This window comes from Macaca mulatta, chromosome 1 (assembly GCF_049350105.2).
Source record: "Macaca mulatta isolate MMU2019108-1 chromosome 1, T2T-MMU8v2.0, whole genome shotgun sequence".
In the NCBI taxonomy this organism is placed as follows: Eukaryota; Metazoa; Chordata; class Mammalia; order Primates; family Cercopithecidae; genus Macaca; species Macaca mulatta.
Window position 1 is genome coordinate 69186353 of NC_133406.1, and position 21895 is coordinate 69208247.

The 21895-nt window shown below is 40.6% G+C and overlaps 1 pseudogene; it reads left to right on the plus strand.

The window, feature by feature from the left end:
• Window positions 1-169: 169 nt before the first annotated feature.
• LOC711797 (actin-related protein 2/3 complex subunit 3 pseudogene) lies at window positions 170-991 on the plus strand (annotated as a pseudogene).
• Window positions 992-21895: the final 20904 nt, after the last annotated feature.

Genomic DNA, 21895 nt, shown 5'->3' on the forward strand with positions numbered 1-21895 from the left:
GCATTTCTGTGGATCACAAAAAAAGTGTGGAAAGTTCTAACTATTTGGTGTTATTATATTAATAGTTCTCATTCCATCTCCCCTCTGACAATTTATTAAGGAGCCCAAAGAGCTGCTGTTTATGTGGATAGTGTCTATCAACATTTACTGTATTATGAGCTATAATGGCATCACTGCGCTACAGGCTGGGTGACAGAGTAAGACTCTGTCTCAAAAAAAATTTAATTTCTGTATTAGAAATTACAATTGAAATTAAGAAATATAATTCATTACTAATTCTTTTAAAATAACAATTAGAGGAAACCCGGGTACCGGCAAGATGCCGGCTTACCACTCTTCTCTCATGGATCCTGACACCAAACTCATTGGAAACATGGCATTCTTACCTATCAGAAGTCAATTAAAAAGACCTGCCCCCAGAGAGACAAAAGATACAGATATTGTGGATGAAGCCATCTGTTACTTCAAGGCCAATGTCTTCTTCAAAAACTAAGAAATTAAGAATGAAGCTGATAGGACCTTGATATATATACCTCTCTACATTTCTGAGTGTCTGAAGAAACTCCAGAAGCGTAATTCCAGAAGCCAAGGTGAGAAAGAAATGTATACACTGGGAATCGCTAATTTTCCTATTCCTGGAGAGCCTCGTTTTCTATTTAATGCAATTTATGCCAAACCTGCAAACAAACAGGAAGATGAAGTAATGACAGCCTATTTACATCAGCTAAGGCAAGAGGCTGGACAGAGACTGTGAGCAAGTTTTTGACCCTCAGAATGATAAACCCAGCAAGTGGTGGACTTGCTTTGTGAAGAGACAGTTCATGAACAAGAGTCTTTCAGGACCTGGACAGTGAAGGAAGCCCAGGCAGCCACCATCTCCAGATCCCTGAGCAGCATTTTCCAGCAAGATGTACACAATCTTTTGCCTTTATTTCATAAAGTTTTATACAGAAGAGAGAAGAGCATGTCGTTACTTGAATAACTCCTGATCAAGAATTTGGGTGGGAGAAAAGAAAGTGGGTTATCAAGGGTGATTTGAAATGTTCTGCAGTATTAAGCTGGCACTTAAGAATAATAATAAATTTCTAACATTCAAAAAAATAACAATTAGAAACTCATTATATATTAGTATAAATAATACATGTTTTTTTTTTTTTTTTTTTTTTTTTTTTTTTTTTTTTTTTTGAGGCGGAGTCTCGCTCTGTCACCCAGGCTGGAGTGCAGTGGCGCGATCTCGGCTCACTGCAAGCTCCGCCTCCCGGGTTCCCGCCATTCTCCTGCCTCAGCCTCCCGAGTGGCTGGGACTACAGGCGCCGCCACCACGCCCGGCTAATTTTTTTGTATTTTTAGTGGAGACGGGGTTTCATTGTGTTAGCCAGGATGGTCTCGATCTCCTGACCTCGTGATCCGCCCGTCTCGGCCTCCCAAAGTGCTGGGATTACAGGCTTGAGCCACCGCGCCCGGCCTAATACATGTTTATGAAATAATAATTAGGCCAGGTGTGGTGGCTCACACCTGTAATCTCAACACTTTGGGAGGCCAAGGTGTGCAGATTGCTTTAGTTTTGAGACCAGCCTAGGCAACATGGTGAAACCTCACCTGTACTAAAAACACAAAAAAATAGCCAGGTGTGGTAGCATATGCCTGTAGTCCCAGCTACCTGGGAGACTAAGGTAGGAGGATCACCTGAGCCTAGGAGATCGAGGCTGCAGTGAGTCATGATCGAACCACTGCACTCCAGCCTGGGCCACAGAGTGAGACCCTGTCTCAAAAACAGCAACAACAACAACAAAACAAACAGTAGCATTGTTTTACATATTGCAAATCTAATGTCTGGAGTGGTACAAACACCCTAAAGTGTTACCAGTGAGTTTTGTGAGTGCAGGAAAATCTGTGCCTTGCTTCTAGCTAAAAGAATATGGCAAAAGGGATGATAGAGTGACCCATAATCATATTATGTTATATATGACTCTATCATAGCTGACTGGAGGGAGATTTCCCTGCTGGCTTTAAAGAAATAAGTGGCCATGTTGTGAGAGGACCATGTGGCAAGGACCTGTGGATGACCTCTAGTTGCTTAGAGCAGTCCTTAGCCAACAGCTAGCCATTAAATAAGGCCTTCAGTGCTACAAGACACTAAATTCTGCCTACAACCAGTAAGCTTGGATAAGGATCTGAGCCTTAGATGAGATTGCAGCCCTGGCCAACTCTTTGATTTTAGCTTTGTGAGACCCTGAGCAAAAACCCTGAGGAGCTCATCTGAACCTAGACTCCCAACCCAGGAAAAACTGATATAATAAGTGAGTGTTGTCTTAGGCTGCTAAAGTGATAATTTGTTACATAGTAATAGAAAACTGATATATATGGCTTCTTACATTGGCTTCTGCATTCAACTATTGTAACATGTTATTTTAATTGAAGTACATAAAGAAAATCCAGCCTCACGCAGATCAGTTATGTAGCTGGAAAAGGGAAGGTTGTATTTTAATGGCTTTTTATGATTATCATGAATAGTCTTCTTTGCACTATATCAAAACTCAACTAGTTGTAGTTTCTTAAATGTTAGTTGGAAAGATGTCCAAATTGGAAAGAAAAGAAAAATTATCTCTGCTAACAGATGACATGATCTTATATTTAGAAAACCATGAAGATTCCACAAAATTGTTAGCACAAAGTCAACAAAAAGGCAGGATACAAAATCAGCACTCAAAAGATCACTGTTGTTTCTATGCAATAACAACGAACAATCTGAAAAGGAAATTAAGAAAATTCAATTTATAATAGCATTGAAAAGAATAAGATACTTAGGAATTAACCAAGAAGGTACAAGATTTGTACAATGAGAACTGTAAGTATTGCTGTGCGAAATTAAAGAGGACACAAATAAATGAAAAGCCACCCCATGTTCATGGATTGGAAGACGTAATACTGTTAAGATGTCAGTACTACCCAAAGTTCTCCACAGATTCAATACAATCTTCATTGAAATTCCAATGACTTTTTTTTTCCAGAAATGTAAAAATCCATGCTAAAATTCACATGGAATATCAAGAGACCCCAAATTGCCAAAACAATCCTGGAAAAAAATAATAAAGTTAAAAGACTAACTTTTTTATTTCAAAACTTATTACAAAGCTACAGTAATCAAAACAGTATAGTGCTGGTGTAAAATACTATATATCCCAATGGAATAGAATAGAGAGTCCTGAAATAAACCCTTAGATATATGGTCAAGTAGTTTTCAACCAGGGTGCCAACATCACTCAGTGGGAAAAGAACAGTCTTTTCAACAAATAGTGCTGAGAAAACTGGATATCCACATGCAAAAGAATGAAGTTAGACCCTTACACAACACCATACACAAAAATTAACTAACATGTCAAAGACCTAAACATAAGAGATTAAACTATGCAATTCTTAGGATAAAACATAGCGGGAAATCTTCATGACATTAGATTTGGCAATGAATTCTTGAATATGACCCCAAATGCACAGGTGACAAGAAAAAACAAACAAATCGAACTTCAAAATTTAAACTTTTGTGCATCAAAGGATATCAACAGAGTAAAAATGTCACCCACAGAATAGGGAGAAAATATCTGTAAGTCATGTATCCTAAAAAGGGGTAAATATTCAGAATATAGCATAAAGAACTTCTAACAGTCAACAACAAAAACAAAAAACCGTAATTTAAAAATTGGCTAAAGACTTCAATAGACATTTCTACAAAAAAGATATACAGTTGACCAATAAGCTCATGAAGAGATGTACAACATCACTAATAATTAAGAAAATGCAAATAAAAAACTATGAAAACTAAAAAAAACTACAATGAGATATAACTTTATACACAGCCATTAGAATGACTATTATCAAAACAGTTTTTAAAAAATGTTGATGAGGATGTGGAGAAATTGAAATTCTGCTGCATTCTTGGTGGGGGTGTATAATAAAATGGTGCAGCCACTGTGGAAAACATGATGGTTCCTTTAAAAGGTAGGCTGGGTGCAGTGGCTCACGCCTATAAGTCCCGCAATTTTTGGGAGGCCGAGTTGGGCAGATAACCTGAGGTCAGGAGTTTGAGACCAGCCTGGCCAACACAATGAAATCTCATCTCTACTAAAAATACAAAAGTTAGCTGGGCGTGGTGGCACACGCTTGTAATCCCAGCTATTTGGAAGGCTGAGTCAGGAGAATTGTTTGAACCCAGGAAGTGAAGGTTGCAGTACGCTGAGATAGCGCCCCTGCACTCCAGCCTGGGTGAGAGAGTAAGACTCCGTCTCAAAAAAACAAAACAAAACAAAAAACATAGAACTTCCATATGATTCAGCAATTTCACTGCTAGGTATATACCCAGAATAATTGAAAAACAAACTCAGATACCTGTATATCAATGTTCATACAGCACTATTCACAAAAGCCAAAGGTGAAAACTATTCAAATATCCATCACAGATGAATGGATAAACAAAATGTGGTATATGCATACAATGGAATATTATTCAGTCATAAAAAGGAATGAAATTCTGATATATGCTACAATGTGGATGAACTTTGAAAACATTATGCTAAATGAAATAATCCAGACACAAAGAACAAATATAGTATTCCACCTATATAAGGTACCTAGAATGCATATAGAAGGAAAGTATAATACAAGTTACCAGGGACTCAGGGGAGGGTAATGGGACATTGTTTAATAGGTAGAGTTTCTCTTTGGAATGATGAAAAACCTTTGGAAATGGACAGTGGTGATGGTTTAATCACCAATATGAATATACTTAATGCCACTGTACTGTACACTTAAAAATGATTAAAATGGTAAATTTTAAGTTAGGTATATTTTACTATAATTTTTTAAAACTTGCCCACAATTCAGAGGTAGAAAGAGAAGTTAGTTGCAAAGGGAAGTTAGTTGGAATCTGAAATTATATCATTGGTTTTCATGCTTTGTTACATTAAAATTCATTGAATTATCTTGCACTATAATTGACTCTTTTATCCATGCATGATTTTGTAACATCATGCATTGGACAATCTGAAAAATACTGGTCTGCTGAGTTATACAGATCTTCCAAAAATTAACTCATTTAATTATACAATATAAAAATCGTATACCAGTATCTCTACCAGTATTTTCAGAAAAGTCATTAAGTATTGGAAAAATGTCAAACTCGTGATGTAAGAAGGAAATGAGAGTTATAGATGTATTTTCCAAAATTATTTTTTCTTGAGTTTTATCATTGGCAACAAATACAGTCAGACATTTTTCTTGAAATGACAAGTTCATGTCATTCATTTTAGAGAAAATGTCTGCCAAATACTCATCTGGATAACCATATTTCTCTGTCAGTTTTTCTTTCAAGTAAAAATGGTGGTCTCTGAGAAAAACAGCTATTTCAGCTTGCGACTCAATCAGTTTGAGTAGTTTTCCTTGAGAAACCACTGTACTTTGGCATGCAGAAGTACTTTATATACACTTCCCATTTTGTCACACAGAATATTACAAAGATGTATACTCAAGGATTGAGATTTAATAAAATTATTACTTTTTACCACCTCACCAAGAGTATTTTTCTTGAGAGGCAGAGAAAGATGGCAGAATAGAAGGCTTCACCAATCATCCCCACCACAAGGAGCCCAATTTTACAACTATCTACACAGAAAAAAACACCTTCATAAGAACCAAAAATCAGGTGAACACTCATAGTACCTGGTTTTAACTCCATATTGCTGAAAGAGGCACCAAAGAGATAGAAAAGACAGTCCTGAATTGCTGGCGCCACCCCTTCCCCACCCCTGGCAGTAGTGGCATGGCGCAGAGAGCTGCTCTGGGCACCGGGGGAGGGAGAACACAGCAATTGTGAGGCAGTGAACTCAGCGCTGTTCTGGTAGAGCAGAAAGGAAAACCGGACCAGACTCAGTGACACCTGCCCATGGAGGGAACATTTAAACCAGCCCTAGCCAAAGGGGAATCACAGATCACAGTGGTTGGAACTTGAGTTTCTGCAAATCTCACCACTGAGGGCTATGGTGCTCTGTGTCTCCAGGTAAACTTGAAAGGCAGTGTAGGCCATAAGGACTGCAACTCTTAGGTGAGTCCTAGTGCTAAACTAGGTCCAAAGACAGTGGACTGGGGGGCCATGCGACCTACTGAGACACAAGCTAGGGTGGCTAAGGGAGGGCTGGCATTACCCATCCCCTAGTCCCAGGCTGCACAGCTCACACTCCAAAAGGGACCCCTTCCTTCTGCTTGAGAAGAGCAGAGGGAAGAGCGGGCAGGACTTTGTCTTGCATCTTGGATACCAGCTCAGTCACAGCAGGATAGGGCACCAGTCAGAGTCATGAGGCCCCTGATGCAGGCCCTAGCTCCTAGGCAACATTTCTAGACACACCTTGGTCCAAAAGGGAACCTGCTGCCTTGAAGGAAAGAATCCAGTCCTTGCTGCATTCATCATTTTCTAACTGAAGAGCCCTTTGCTCCTGAATAACCAGCAGCGATACCCAGGTACTACATCGAGGGCCTTGGTGAGCCTCTGAGACTTGCTGGCTTCAGAGGAGACTCAGAGTATTACCAGCTGTGATGGCTATGGGGCAAAACTCCTTCTGCTTGAGAAAAGCAGAGGAAAAATAAAGGGGTCTTTGTTTTGCACCTTAGGTACCAGCATGGCCACAGGGGATAGAGCATCAAGTGGACTCATGGAGACCCTAATTCTAGGACTTGACTCTTGGATGGTATTTCTGGACATGTCATGGGCCAGAGGGGAGCCCACTGCCATAAAGGGTAAGTCCCAGGCCAGGCAGCATTCACCACAAGCTAACTTAAGAGCCATTGGTCTTTAAGAGAACATCAGACATAGTCTGGCAGTATGCCTCATGGGCCGGGGTGGCGGTGGCTACAGGGTGACGCTCCTTTGCCTTTGGAGAGGAGGGAAGAGTGGGAAGGACTGTGTCTTGTGATTTGAGTGCCAGCTCAGCCACAGTACAATAGAACACCAGGTAGACTTCTAAGATTTTTGACTCTAGTCCCTGACTCTTGATTGGCACCTCTGGACTCATCCAGGGCCCGCAGGACTTTGCTGCCCCAAAGAAAAGGACACAGGCCTGGCTGGCTTTGCCACCTGCTGATTGTACAGCCCCAGGGCCTTGAGTGAACATAGGCAGTAGCCAGGGAGTGGTTACAGCTGACCTTGGGCAAGATCTAGTGCTGTGCTGGCTTCAGGTCAGCAGTCATAGTGGTGGTGCAGTCATGGTGGTGGTGGCCACAGGGATGCTTATGTCACTCCATTCTGAGCCTTAGGTGGCTCAGAACAAAGGGAAATACTCTGGAAGAAAGTAAAGGAAGAGAACAAGAGTCTCTCCTGGTAATCCAGAGAATTCTCATGGATCTTGTCCAAGACCATCAAGGTGGTACCTCTATGAGTCTTCAAGAACCACAGCATTACTGGGCTTGGGGTACTCCCTAAAGTGATGCAGCTTAGATCACAACACCCAGGTCCTTTCAACTATCTGGAAAGCCTTCCCAAGAAGGATAGATACAAATAAGCCCAGGCAGTGAAGACTACAGTAAATAGCTCTTCAATGCCCAGACACTGAAGAACATCTAATAGCATTATCACCATCTAGGAAAACATGACCTCACCAGATGAACTAAATTAGGCACCAGGTACCAATCCTGGAGAAAGAGATATGTGACCTTAAAGATGGAGAATTTAAAATAGCTGTGTTGAGGAAACTCTAAGAAATTCAAGATAACACATAGAAGGAATTCAGAATTCTATCAGATAAATTTAACAAAGAGACTAAAATAATTTTTAAAAATCAAGCAGAAATTCTTGAGCTGAAAAATGCAGTTGGCGGCCGAGTGAGGTGGCTCACACCTGTAATCCCAGCACTTTGGGAGGCTGAGGTGGGCAGATCACCTGAGGTCAGGAGTTCGAGACCAGCCTGGCCAACATGGTGAAACCCCATCTCTACTAAAATACAAAAATTAGCTGGCTGTGGTGGTGGGCACCTATAATCCCAGCTACTTGGGAGGCGGAAGCAGGAGAATCGCTTGAACCCAGGAGATGGAGGTTGCAGTGAGCCAGGGTCACGCCACTGCACTCCTGCCTGGGTAACAACAGTGAAATTCTGGCTCAAAAAAAAAAAAAAAAAAAAAATGCAGTTGGCATACTGAAGAATTCATCAGGGCCCTTTAGCAGCATTGATCAAGCAGAAGAAAGAATTAGTGAGCTGGAAGACAGTTTATTTGAAAATACACAGAAGAGGCCGGGCGCGGTGGCTCAAGCCTGTAATCCCAGCACTTTGGGAGGCCGAGACGGGTGGATCACGAGGTCAGGAGATCGAGACCATCCTGGCTAACACGGTGAAACCCCGTCTCTACTAAAAAATACAAAAAGTAGCCGGGCGATGTGGCGGACGCCTGTAGTCCCAGCTACTCGGGAGGCTGAGGCAGGAGAATGGCGTGAACCCGGGAGGCGGAGCTTGCAGTGAGCTGAGATCCAGCCACTGCACTCCAGCCTGGGCGACATAGCAAGACTCCGTCTCAAAAAAAAAAAAAAAAAAAAAAGAAAAGAAAATACACAGAAGAGACAAAACAAAAAATAAAAACATACCTACAGGATCTAGCAAATAGCTAAAAAGGGCAAATCTAAGTGTTATTGGCCTTAAAGAGGAAGTAGAGAAGAGACAGGGGTAGAAACTTTATTCAAAATGGATAACAGAGAACTTCCCAAACCTAGAGAAAGATATCAATATCCAAGTACAAGAAGGTTATAGAACACCAAGCACATTTAACCCAAAGAATGCCATTTCAAGACATTTAATAATCAAACTCCCAAAGGTCAAAGATAAAGAAAGGACCCTAAAAGCAGCAAGAGAAAAGAAACAGATAATATACATTGGAGCTCCAATACATTTAGCAGCAGATTTTTCAGTGGCCCGGAAAGAGTGGCATGACATATTTGAAGTGATGAAGGAAAAAATCTTTTACCCTAGAATAGTATATTCAGCAAAAATATTCTTCAAACATGAAGGAGAAATAAAGACTTTCCCAGACAAATAAAAGCTGAGGGATTTCATCAACACCACACCTGTTCTACAAGAAATGCTAAAGGGAGTACTTCAATCAGGACATTAATGAGCAATAAGTGATTACCCAAAGGTACAAAACTGCCTCCCAAAGTGCTAGAATTACATGCATTCTAGTACACAGAATATTATAACGCTGTAACTGTGTAAACTACTCACCCTAAGTAGAAAGACTAAATGATGAACGAGGCTGGGTGCAGTCGGTGGCTCACACCTGGAATCCCAGCACTTTGGGAGGCTGAGGTGGGTGGACGACTTGAGGTCGGGAGTTCAAGACCAGCCTGGCCAACATGGCAAAACTCCATCTCTATAAAAAATACAAAAATCAGTTGGGTGTGGGGCTGGGCACCTGTAATTCCAGCTACTCAGAAGGATGAGGCAGGAGAATTACTTGAACCTGAGAGGTGGAGGTTGCAGTGAGCAGAGATTGTACCACCACATTCCAGCCTGGGCAACAGAGTGAGACTCAGTCTCAAAAAAAAAAAGATGAGTCAATCAAAAATAACTACAACAACTTTTTAAGATATAGTTGGTACAATAAGACATAAATAGAAACAATAAAAACTTAAGAAGCAAAGGGATGAAGTTAAGGCATAGAGTTTTTATTTGCTTTCTTTTTGATTGTTTCTTTATGCAAACGGTGTTAACTTGTTATCAGGTTAAAATGATGGGTCACAAGATAGTATTTGCAAACCTCATGGTAACCTCAAACCAAAAAACATACAATGAAGACACAAAAAAATAAAAAACAAGAAACTAAATCATATCACCAGAGAAAATCATCGTAACTAAAGGAGGACAAGAAGGAAAGAAGAAAGATTGACTAGGCTTAAAAAGAGAAAAAAGAAGGAAGAAAAAAACACAAAACAACCATAAAACAAATAACAAAATGGCAGGAGTAAGTCCTTACTTATCAATAATAATATTAAATGTAAATGGACTAAACTCTCAAGTAAAAGGCATAGAGTGGCTGAACAGATGAATAAACAAGACCCATTGATTTATTTCTATAAAAAACACACTTCACCTGTAAAGACCCACATAGGCTGAAAATAAAGGGATGGAAAAAGATATTCCATGCCAATGAAAACCAAAAAAGAGCAGAAGTCGCTATATTTATGTCAAATAAATAGATTTCAAGACCAAAACTATAAGAAGAGGCAAAGAAGGTCACTATATAATGATAAACGGGTCAATCCAGGAAGAGAATATAACAATTTTAAATTTATATGCACCCAACAGTGGATCACCCACATATATAAAGCAAATATTATTGGAGATAAAGAGAGAGATAGGCCTTGATGCAATAATAGCTGGAGACTTCAGCACCCCACTTTCAACACTGGACAGGTCTTCCAGACAGAAAATCAACAAAGAAATATCAGACTTAATCTACATTGCAGACCAAATGAATCTAATAGATATTTACAGAACATTTCATCCAACAGCTGCAGACTACACATACTTTTCCTCAACACATGATTATTCTCAAGGATAGACCATATGTTAGGTTATGAAACAAGTCTTAAAACATTCAAACAAATTTAAGCATCTTCTCTGACCACAACGGAATAAAACTAGAAATTAATAGCATGAAGAACCTTGGAAACTATGCAAATACATGGAAATTAAACAATATGCTCCTGAACGACCAGTGGGTCAATGAAGAAATTTAGAAGGAAATTGAAATGCTTCTTTAAACAAATGATTATGGAAACACATAGCAAAACATAGGTTACAGCAAAAGCAGTACTAAGAGGGAATTTATAGCTACAAGTGCCTATGTCAAAAAAGAGGAAGACTTCCTTCCTTCCTTCCTTCCTTCCTTCCTTCCTTCCTTCCTTCCTTCCTTCCTTCCTTCTTTCTTTTCTTTCTTTCTTTCTTTCTTTCTTTCTTTCTTTCTTTCTTTCTTTCTTTCTTTCTTTCTTTCTTTCTTTCTTTCTTTCTCTCTCTCTCTCTCTTTCTTCTTTTTTTTTTTTGAGACAGAGTCTCACTCTGTCACTTGTCACCTGGGCTGGAGTGCAGTGGCACAATCACAGCTCACTGCAGCTGAGACCTTCCAGGCTCAGGTGATCCTCCCACTTCAGCCCCCTCAAGGAGCTGGGACTACAGGTGTGTGCCACCACACCCGGCTAATTTTTTTATAGAGATAGGGCTTTGCCATGTTTCCAAGGCTGGTCTCAAACTCCTGAGCTCAAGTGACCTGCCTACCTCTGCCTCCCAAAGTGCTAGAATTACATGCATGAGCCACCCAGCACTTCGGGAAAACTTCAAATAAACAATCTGACAATGCATCTTAAAGAACCAGAAGGTGGCAGGGGGTGAGGTAGGCTAAGAAAATAAAAAAAGAACTAGAAGAGCAAGAGCAAACCAAACCTAAAATTGGTAGAAGAAAAGAAATAATAAAGATCACAGCAGAAAGAAATAAAATTGAAATAAAAAATACAAAAGATCAATGAAACAAAAAGTCATTGTTTTGAAAAGTTAAACCAAGCTGGGCACGGTGACTCATGCCTGTAATCCCAGCACTTTGGGAGACCGAGGCGGGTGGATCACCTGAGGTCAGGAGTTCGAGACCAGCTTCCGTGATGTGCTTATTTCACATTGCATGTTTGTATCAAAACGTATCATGTACCCCATAGGTATATATACCTATTATATACCCACAAAAAATTAAAAATAATTTCTGAAACTGGCTTTTCTTTTTTTGCTTGTTGTTGTTTTTGCTGCAAGTGTTTAGCACTGAGGAGTACAATGACTATTAGTACAGTTTGGCATCACTGCCTTGATTCATGCTAAGGTGTCAGCAGAAAACTGCTGATCAGTAAAAACAACCGTTGCTTGTGCATTATCAGTGCCATTGTCAATACAATGAGAAAGCAAAATGACATATTACTATGAAAATAGTTCTTTTCTCTCAGACATCTTGAAAGGGTTTTAGGACCCTAGAAGTCCACAGACCACACTTTTGAACATTGCTGCTCTACATGAACCTCCATTACTCCTCTACCCCAAAACTGCTGCCTACGCCCCTAAAAAACTTTCCAAACCAAGCAACATATTGTGTTCCTTAGATTAACATCTAACATGGCACTAGCAGCAAATATTCTGCTTCCACCTCCTGTAAATCAGTCATTTTTCTACAGCATAGATCTCTCATCCCCTTGCTTCAAAATATCCAAACAGGTCCAAGTTTATGTAACAATTTAGTAGAAGATGAAGATTGCATTTTAAATCAGTAAGGAAAGCACAGATTATTAAATGGTGTGAGGAAAATTGGGTAAACATTGGGAAAAATTGTATTACCTTCCAGTATATATCAAAATAAGTCTAAATGATTATTGATTTAATTACTAAAAATTAAACCATAGATGAGTTAGGAATAAAGATAATATGTATCTGAGTACAGGATGGGAAGTCTACTTAAACACATAAATCCATGCATTTCTGGTCAATTGATATTTGACAAAGGTGCCAAAAACACACAATGGAGAAAGAATAATTTCTTCAATAAATGATGGGAACACTGGATATCCACATGCAGAAGAATGAAATTAGGCCCTTATACCATATACAAAAATAAACTAAAAATAGATTAAAGACCTCAATATTTGCAAACTATACATCAAATAAGGGGTTAATATCCAAAATATATAAGGAACTCAAACAACTTAGTAAAAAGAAATCAACCCAATTAACAAATGGAGAGAAAAATTAGCTGAATGTGGTGGCGTACACCTCTAGTTTCAGCTACTTGGGAGGCTGAGGTGGGAGGATCATTTGAGCCCAGGAGGTTAAGGCTGCAATGAGCCATGATCGTGCCACTGCACTCTAGCCTGGGCAACAGAGTGAGATCCTGTCTCAAAAAATTATAATAATAATAATAAATAAATAATGTACCAAAGACCTAAATAGACACTTCTCAAAAGAAGACATACCAACAGATGTGACCAACAGATATATGAAAATGGCCAACAGAGGTATGAAAATATGTTCAGTATCTTTAATCATAAGGGGAATGCAAATTAAAACCACACTAAGATGTCACCTAACACTTGTTAGAATGACTACTACAGAAAAGATCAAAGATAACAAGTTTTGTGAAGAAAGGAGAACCTATGTACACTGTTGGTGGGAATATAAATTGGTACAGCCATTATGGCAAACAGTCGGAAGGTTCCTCAAAAAATTAAAAATAGAACTGCTATGTGATCCAGTAATCCCAGTTCTGGATATACATCTACAAAAAAATGAAATCAGTATGTTTGTACTACAATGTTCATTGCATCAGCCAAGATGTAAAATCAACCTATGTGTCCACGAACAGATGAATGAATAAAGAAACAAATATATATCACATTATATAGACACACACACACACACCCCCATACATACATGTATAATGGAATACTATTCAGCATTATAAAGAAGGAAATCCTGTCATTTGTGACAACATGGATAAATCAGAACCTGGAGGACATTATACCAAATGAAATAGACCAGGCCCAAAAAAACAAATTCTGCATGATCTCACTTATATACAGAATCTTAAAAAGAACTGAGAGAGAGAGAGGGAGAGAATGGTTGCCAGGGATTGGAAGGGAGGGGAGGAGGAGATGGGGAAATGTTGATCAGAGGGTGATATGGTTTGGCTGTGTCCCCACCCAAATCTCAACTTGAATTGTATCTTCCAGAATTCCCACATGTTGTGGGAGGGACCCAGGGGGAGGTAATTGAATCATGGGGGCCAGTCTTTCCCATGCTATTTTCATGATAGTAAATAAGTCTCACGAGATCTGTTGGTTTTATCAGGGGTTTCTGCTTTTGCTTCTTCCTCATTTTCTCTTGCTGCTGCCATGTAATAAGTGCCTTTCAACTCCTGCCATGATTCTGAGGCCTCCCCAGCCATGTGGAACTGTAAGTCCAATTACACCTCTTTTTATTCCCAGTCTCAGGTATGTCTTTATCAGCAGCATGAAAACAGACTAATAGAGAAGATATAAAGTTTCAGAATGAATAAGTTCTGGAGATCTATTGTATGGCATGGTGACTGTAGTTAATAATTCAAGGTATACTCGAAAACTGCTAAGAGAGTAGATCTTAAATGTTCTCACCACATACAAAAAATAAGTATGTCAGGTGATTAATATGCTAATTGGCTTAATTTAATCATTTCACAATTAAACATATATTAAAACATCTTATCCTGTACTATAAATATATACAATTTTTATGAACTATACATTATTGAAGCTGAGGGGGAAAAAAAAAATTTGAAACTGGAATCTAATGGAATAATTGATTTTTTTTTTTTTTTTTTTTTTTGAGACAGAGTCTCCCTCTGTCACCCAGGCTGGAGTTCAGTGGCCCAATCTTGGCTCACTGCAACCTCTGCCTCTGGGGTTCATGCAATTCTCCTGCCTCAGCCTCCCAAGTAGCTGGGATTAAAGGTGTGTGCCACCATGCCTGGCTCACTTTTTACTTTTTTTTTTTAGTACAGATGGTTTTTCACCATGTTGGCCAGGCTGGTCTCACTCAAACTCCTGACCTCAAGTGACCCACCTGCCTCAGCCTCCCAAAGTTCTGAGATTATGGGTGTGACCCACCACACCAGCCTATAATTGATAGTTTTTAAAAAGCACTGTAAAATATTAAAAGGACCCAGTGCTTTGGGAGGCCAAGGCAGGACAACATAGTAAGACCCTGTCTCTACCAAAAGTTTAAAATTTTTAGAAAATTAACTGGGTGTGGTGGTGCATGCCTGTAGTCCCAGCTACTTAGGAGGCTGAGGCTGCATGGTCACTTGAACCCAGGAGTTTGAGGCCACAGTGAGGTAGGATCACATGCACTGTTCTCCAGCCTGGGTAACAGAGCAAGAAGGATTCCTGTTTTGATTTAAAAAGAAAAAAAATTTTTTTAATTAAAAGGTAAATTGAAACTGGAAAAAAAGGTCGCAATATATATAATAGACCAAAATTTAATGTTTTTAATATTTGCAGTCTGCTATAGTTTGGATGTTTGTTTACTCCAACCCTCATGTTGAAATTTGATCTCCAAAGCTAAAGGTGGGGTCCAATGGGAGATGTTTGGGTCACACAGGTTGACCCCTCATGAAGAGATTAATGTCCTCCCTTGGGAGTGAGTCAGTTCTCACTCTTTGAGTTCCTGAGAAAGCTAGTTGTTAGAAAGAGCCTGGCCTCTGTCCTCCCTTCTCTAGCTTTCTGTCTTGCACGTGATTTCTGCACACACAGGCTCCCCTTTGCCTTCCATCAGGAGAGGAAACAACCTGAGCCCCTCACTAGATGCTGATGCCAGGTCTTGAACTTTCTAGTCATCAGAATCATGAGCCAAATAAACCTTTTATCTTTGTAAATTACCCAGCGTCTGGTGCTCCTACATAGCAACACGACAGTTCCTAAGACAAATTAGAGAAAGAGATAGCCAAAATGTTTGACTAGGTAATTTACGTGATAATGCACATTGCTAATACATGTCCCTTTTCATGTTCAATCTTTCTTGTAATGAAATAAATGTAATTAAAATAACATTTTTATCCTACCAAACTAGCAAAGAGAAAAAAACCAATATTGCTGAGGGATCAACTACCCCAGTTCCCTGCTGGAGTCTGATTCCCCTCCCAAAAAAGTAGGCTGACTATAGTGACTTGCTTGATCAATAGGACAAAGCAAAAATGATGTCTTAAAACGTCCATAGCTAGCTTTTAACAAGCCTATAGCTTCTGCCTAGACTGTTTGCTCTTGGAACACTCTCTGTCCTTCAGAACTCAGCCACCATGTGTGAAAAGCCCAAGTCACATGGAGTGGCCAAATGGCCAGAAGGAAACATCTGCTTCCTATGTGGGTCAACTTAGCATCCTCAGCTAAAGAAATGTGTGTTCTTTCTTAGATGTCTTAGCCATTCAGGGTAAATGGACCTGAAATATCTCAAGAGGCAGTGAAGCCACATGTGTTATCCATTCTCAGGCTGTCTGGGTTGGTAGTAGTGGTTTGTCTATATCAATCAGTCCATAAAAATAAAAAATGACAGCCAACAGAATAACAGAGCATGACACCTATGGAAATAGAAAAGAGGAAGAAAAAATGAATTATACTTCTCTTTTGGAGCTCTCCTGTGAGAACAAAGCTGGGATTGATATTTTTCTGAGACCAGCTGATTATGGCCATCAAAATTCCAAGTCATGAGAGGCACACAGTTTTGGCTATTCAGCGTTAGACAGTAAGTTATCCTAAACAAAAGCATCTCCAGGCAAAGAGAAGAGAAATCAAGTACTGTGCTTTCGGTAGCTGTGGATTTGCTAAGTTGTTCCTAGAGCAGCATCACGTTGCAAAAGAAGCAGTTTTTCAGGAACCAAGAGAACTAGGTTCAAGTTACTGCCAGAGAGGCAGCTGATGAGAAATCAGTTCAAGTTCTGGCTATGCCTGCTACTCTCTTTACAACCTTGGAAAAAGTCAACCATCTAAATCTCTGCTTCCGTACCTGTAGAATGGGGATAAAAATACCTGCCTCATCATGTTGTTTGTGAGGATAAAATGAGATAATGCATGCACCATGCTCAGCATGTGCCTTACTCACATAGTAAGTGTCCCAAAATGGTGGGTCATTTTCTTGCTATTGTTGCCAGTGATTTGCTGTTTGATGGTGGGCAAATTGCTTAGCTCCTGGCTACACTGGAAAGGATGTTGCTTCTTCGTCTGCCTCCCAGAGTTAGTGTGGAGATCAAATGAGAAAATGAATTGAAGGAAAGCAATGTGATGTGGTGTTAGGTGGGAGGCATCCAAGCTGAACCTCAGGAAACAGAGGCTACACCATGGGGACAGGTCACTGAGGACCCAGAGGCAAGTGAGCAGGTGGAAAATAAGAGCACACACATAACACAGCAAGGAGCCTTTGAACTCCCTTCTGGTTTCAGGAGCTTTATATGCCTTGATTTCAGTTAATTTCCACAACCACAGTGTCATGCAAATATTGTTACTCAAATGAGAAAACTGAGACTCAGCAAAGTTAAATAGCTGTGCCAAGGTCACACTGTTTGTAGATGTCACAACAGGTGCTCCGTGTCTGCAGCTGGGAGAGGATGTGATGCTGCAGGTCTCTTGTCCTGCCAGAGGGTATCCTGGGCAAACCTGCAAAGGGAGGCTGCTTCCAGCTGGAGAAGAATGGTGTACTCAGAGCCCACTCTGCTCTGGTACAGGAGCTGATCCCCCGGGATCCCACAGCCAGCACAATGGACTCTCTGGCTGAGCCGCCCATGACCACCAGGGGGCCTTCACGGAACCTCTGCAAATAAGAACAAACTTGATTCCCAGGACTGGCTCGCATCTGAAGATGGCTTTAAGCTGTCACTTTTACCAGTTCTGAGGACAAGGGCAGCACCTACACCCTCCCACTCACCTTTACTAGCTCCAGCTGCCTCCCTCCCAGTTCTACCACTTGGCACAAGAAGAAGGAAAGAAAGAGTTCCCTACAACCCATTCCCAGACAGCTATTTCTACCTGCTGGATTACAACTTTCTCTTTCTCTTTCTCTTTCTCTCTCTTTCTCTTTCTTTCTCTTTCTCTTTCTCTTTCTCTGTCTCTCTCTCTCTTCTCTCTCTCTCTCTCACACACACATACACATACACCCCTTATGAATAGTGTCCATAAAAGACACCAGATAATTTTCATCCTATGTAACTGTATTCTTGCAGGTTTATAAGAAAAAGCTCAGATCGTATCACCCTCTCCATTTTCTAGTTGCTATAAAATGGCATTTGCAGCACTCTTGACAAGATACATCTCAGCTGGGTGCGGTGGCTCATGCCTGTAATTCCAGCATTTTGGGAGACTGAGGTGGGTGTATCACTTGAGGTCAGGAGTTCAAGACCAGCCTGGCCAATATGGTGAAACCCTGTTTCTACTAAAAATAAAATATTAGCCGGGCATGGTGGCATATGCCTGCAACCCCAGCTATTTGGGAGGCTGAGGCAGGAGAATCACTTGAACCCAGAAGTCAGAGGTTACAGTGAGCCAAGATCGTGCCACTGCACTCCACTCCAGGCTGGGCAATAGAGCGAGACTGTGTCTCAAAAAAAAAAAAAAAAAAAAAAAAGATACTCTTATCTTCAAGCATTTCCTGAATGCTGCTAAGATGATAAACATCGATCATAGCTGATAAACATCTATGTGATAAACATCTTTGCAACCATCTGTCTCTAACATAAGATCACATAAGGCCATTGTAATAGGTCCAAAGTGCATTAATCTATTGAAATGAAATCATTCGTGCATGTGTTACAGTTAGATAGATTCAGTTGTGCCAACAGAGAATTTCCTGATTTCTCTAGAGAGAATCATCTAAAACCATGGTTTTCAGCCTTGGCTGCACAATGGAATCACCTAGAAAACTTTAGAAAAACTGATGCCTGGGTCCCGTCCCAAGTTTCTGATTTAATTGGTCTGAGATGTGGCCTGGGCACCAGATAATCTAATGTGCAACCAAGCTTGAGAACCACAGATCTAAAAGATGAGGGAAATTGGGCTTAAGGGCAATGATTAAAGAGCCGGGTCTGGACACTCCAGAGGAAGGAAGGTGAAAAGTGCTCTTCAGTGTGTTCAATTGACTTTCGGTTACCCATACTAATTGAAGAGAAGACTGTCACAGACAACTGTAAGATCTTAAACTTGAAAGTTCTTTTATAGTGGAAAGCATTTGATCTTATTTAAACCTCACCACAAGCCTGGGCGGTAGAAAGATATCTATGCTTCTCTAATAGATAAGGAACAGGAGCCTCAAGAGAGTGAATGATTTGCAAAGATGTAAGTGGCAGAATAATTTCATCAGAACTATAATCCGGAATGTTCAATAGCCTCAAAATTCAAACAATTTTATCTAGACTGTTAATTTCCTTTTGTTCCCCTGAGTAAGAGCAAAATCTGCTCATGAGTAAAAAAACCAAAAACCAACCAACCCACCAAACAACAACAAAAACAGGAAGCCTTTAAAGACAAGACGGAGTGGCAGAGAAGAAAACAAACAAACAAATGAAAAGTTTCTCAGAAAGCAACAATAGTGAGCTGACTTCATAGTAGGGACAATGAATGGCTGTCATTTCTTCCTGTATGTATCTACAACTGGGCAGAAGGTTGATATGGCAACAGACGGCTAGACAAAGAAACTTTCTCATTTTCCCACCCATGAGACCTTCAGTTGGAACCTTATTTGTTGTCTTTGAAGCAAGAATAAAGGTAGGATGGACGCTTCTGCAAATTACTTTGATATGAGATTAAAGGTAATTTTTAAGGTCTTTGGAAGAACTGAGATGATATTACAGCAGTCAGTGATAAGGAAAACCATTTTAATATTAAGCTATTAAGATTTTCAAAGAGTCCATCTTTTGACCCTTTGAGATTTCAGGTTGCTCTCTTATTCAGAGCTTTGGGAGCTGATTTTGGGATTGGCGGGGGCATCTCATATATTTTCCCATCCATCTTCTTTTTTTTTTTTTTTTTTTTTGAGACAGAGTCTGGCTCAGTCGCCCAGGCTGGAGTGCAGTGGCGCGATCTCGGCTCACTGCAAGCTCCGCCTCCCGGGTTCACGCCATTCTCATGCCTCAGCCTCCCAAGTAGCTGGGACTACAGGCGCCCGCCACCTCGCCCGGCTAATTTTTTGCATTTTTAGTAGAGACGGGGTTTCACCGTTTTAGCCAAGATGGTCTCGATCTCCTGACCTCGTGATCCACCCGCCTCGGCCTCCCAAAGTGCTGGGATTACAGGCATGAGCCACCATGCCCGGCCCCCATCCACCTTTTTATAGCAACAACACCCCCTTTTCACTTCATGTGGTCCTAGTGGGGCTGTGATCTGGTGCCCCAAGTTCCCAGAGGGGCACATGATCCAGGCTAGGTCACTCTTAGCACCTCATTCCCCAGCAATAGTAACTGGTCCAAGGGTGGTAGGCATCCCAAGTAGGGGGAATCAAGGTGTATGTTGGTTACAGATCAGTTACTCCAACATCTGCAAAGATAAACTTCAAATCTCAGTGGTTTAACAAATAGAAGTATATTTGTAATTCACATAAGTCCAATATGGCCTTCCATATGGTCATTCAGGGACTCAGGCCCCTTTCATCTTGTGACTACCGTCTCTTCTTGGGTATCAGAATCCAGCATGATGGGGAAAGAGGACAGAGAATCACTTTTGGAAGGTTTTTAATGGGCCAAACTGGAATAGAGGCTTTCACATCTGCTCATATTCTATTGGCCAAACTTGGTCACATGGCTACTGCCAAGGAAAGGGAGGCTGAACTCTAGTTGTGAGTTCAGCAGAATGAAGAAGCGGGTTTGGTGACTAGCTCACCAGGCTCTGCCACAAGGTCTTCCTCTGGAATTAGTATATGGGTGTTGGGAGTGCTAAACTAGGGACATGTCAGCCTGAACTTCCATCAGCCATCTTTTCTAGTTGCAGGGAGGGATATGATCACACTAAAAGAGGTGATTAAGAGTCAACCACCACACAGAAGAAGGCAGAGCTAAGAGGTGGAAAAAAAAGAGAGGGAGAAGGGGAGGAAGAGAAGAGAGATTGAGAGAAGAAGGAAAAGAGGAGGAGGAGGAGGAGAGAGAGCACATTCCATTGCGCTCAGGTTTGGTCAGTAACAACCCTGAACTTCCCAATTATGGGTGCCATCAGGACCAGCTAGATAACTTGCAGCTACATAAGGGCAAAATTAAATTTGGAGACCTTTATTAAAAAATCATTAATAATTTCAAGACAACAAGAGTCTTATCTAGCTGGCAGGCTTATGGGTAACCACAGCCCTGACCCATCTCCTTTATAATTATTACACATGGAGTCGTTCAGTACATACTTGATGAGCAAAGGAATGCATTCTTAGGTTTTTGACTACTGTGTGAGTGACATATCTTGAGTTACACAAACTGAAATGAGACATGAGCACCGTAGTGCCTCAAAGAATTTATAATGAATGATATAGATGTATCATAATTGCCTCAGTGTTCACTCACCTCTTCACTCTGCCTCTGTCCTAGATAAGCTCTCTATGTCGGTGTCCCTATGCACCCATCTGTTAAGCGCATTTGTAAAGTACCTACTGTGTGCCCAGAAGATGGGGACACAGAAGTAAAAGACCTGCTTCCTCCACTTAAGGATTTCACAAACTACTGGAGGCGGGGGAACAGCAAAGTGGGAGGAAGAAGCAATAGCAAAAGCATGTGCATTTACATCACTTTGTGATAAGTACAGTGATAGAGTATTTGGGGGCTGTTCCGAGAACACAGAAGGATCTATAATGTTGACAGCATGTGGAAGGAACTCTGGCTTCCAGTTCTAGGCAGCCATATGATGCCCAGTCTGAAACAAAACATAATGTACCTCAATCACTGATCCAGATCAAGTGAGATAATATGAGTGAAAGCACTTTGTAAACTGTAAAGGGTCATTCAAATGTTAATAAAAGAGTTTCTTGATGACAAAGTCTTTTCTGTCCATAGCAATATTATTGGGCTGGCTTATTTGGATAAAGTACACATTTCCCGTGTTCCTTTTGCAGTTTGGAGCCTTTTTTTTTTTTTTTTTTTTTTTTTTCCTAGTGGTTTGATTTCTTTTCTACTAAGGAGAGGCTAACTTTAACTGTATCCCCCTTTGCCCTGGATTTGCCTATGGCCCTGACCAGGTGCCAGAAGTGGCTTCGAAGCAGTTAGCAGCAGTGCTCAGTTCACACAGAGAGAAACAACTTGTTACTGGAATGTAATTTTCCCTGAATCAAATCCTAGCTGAGATGGGAGACTG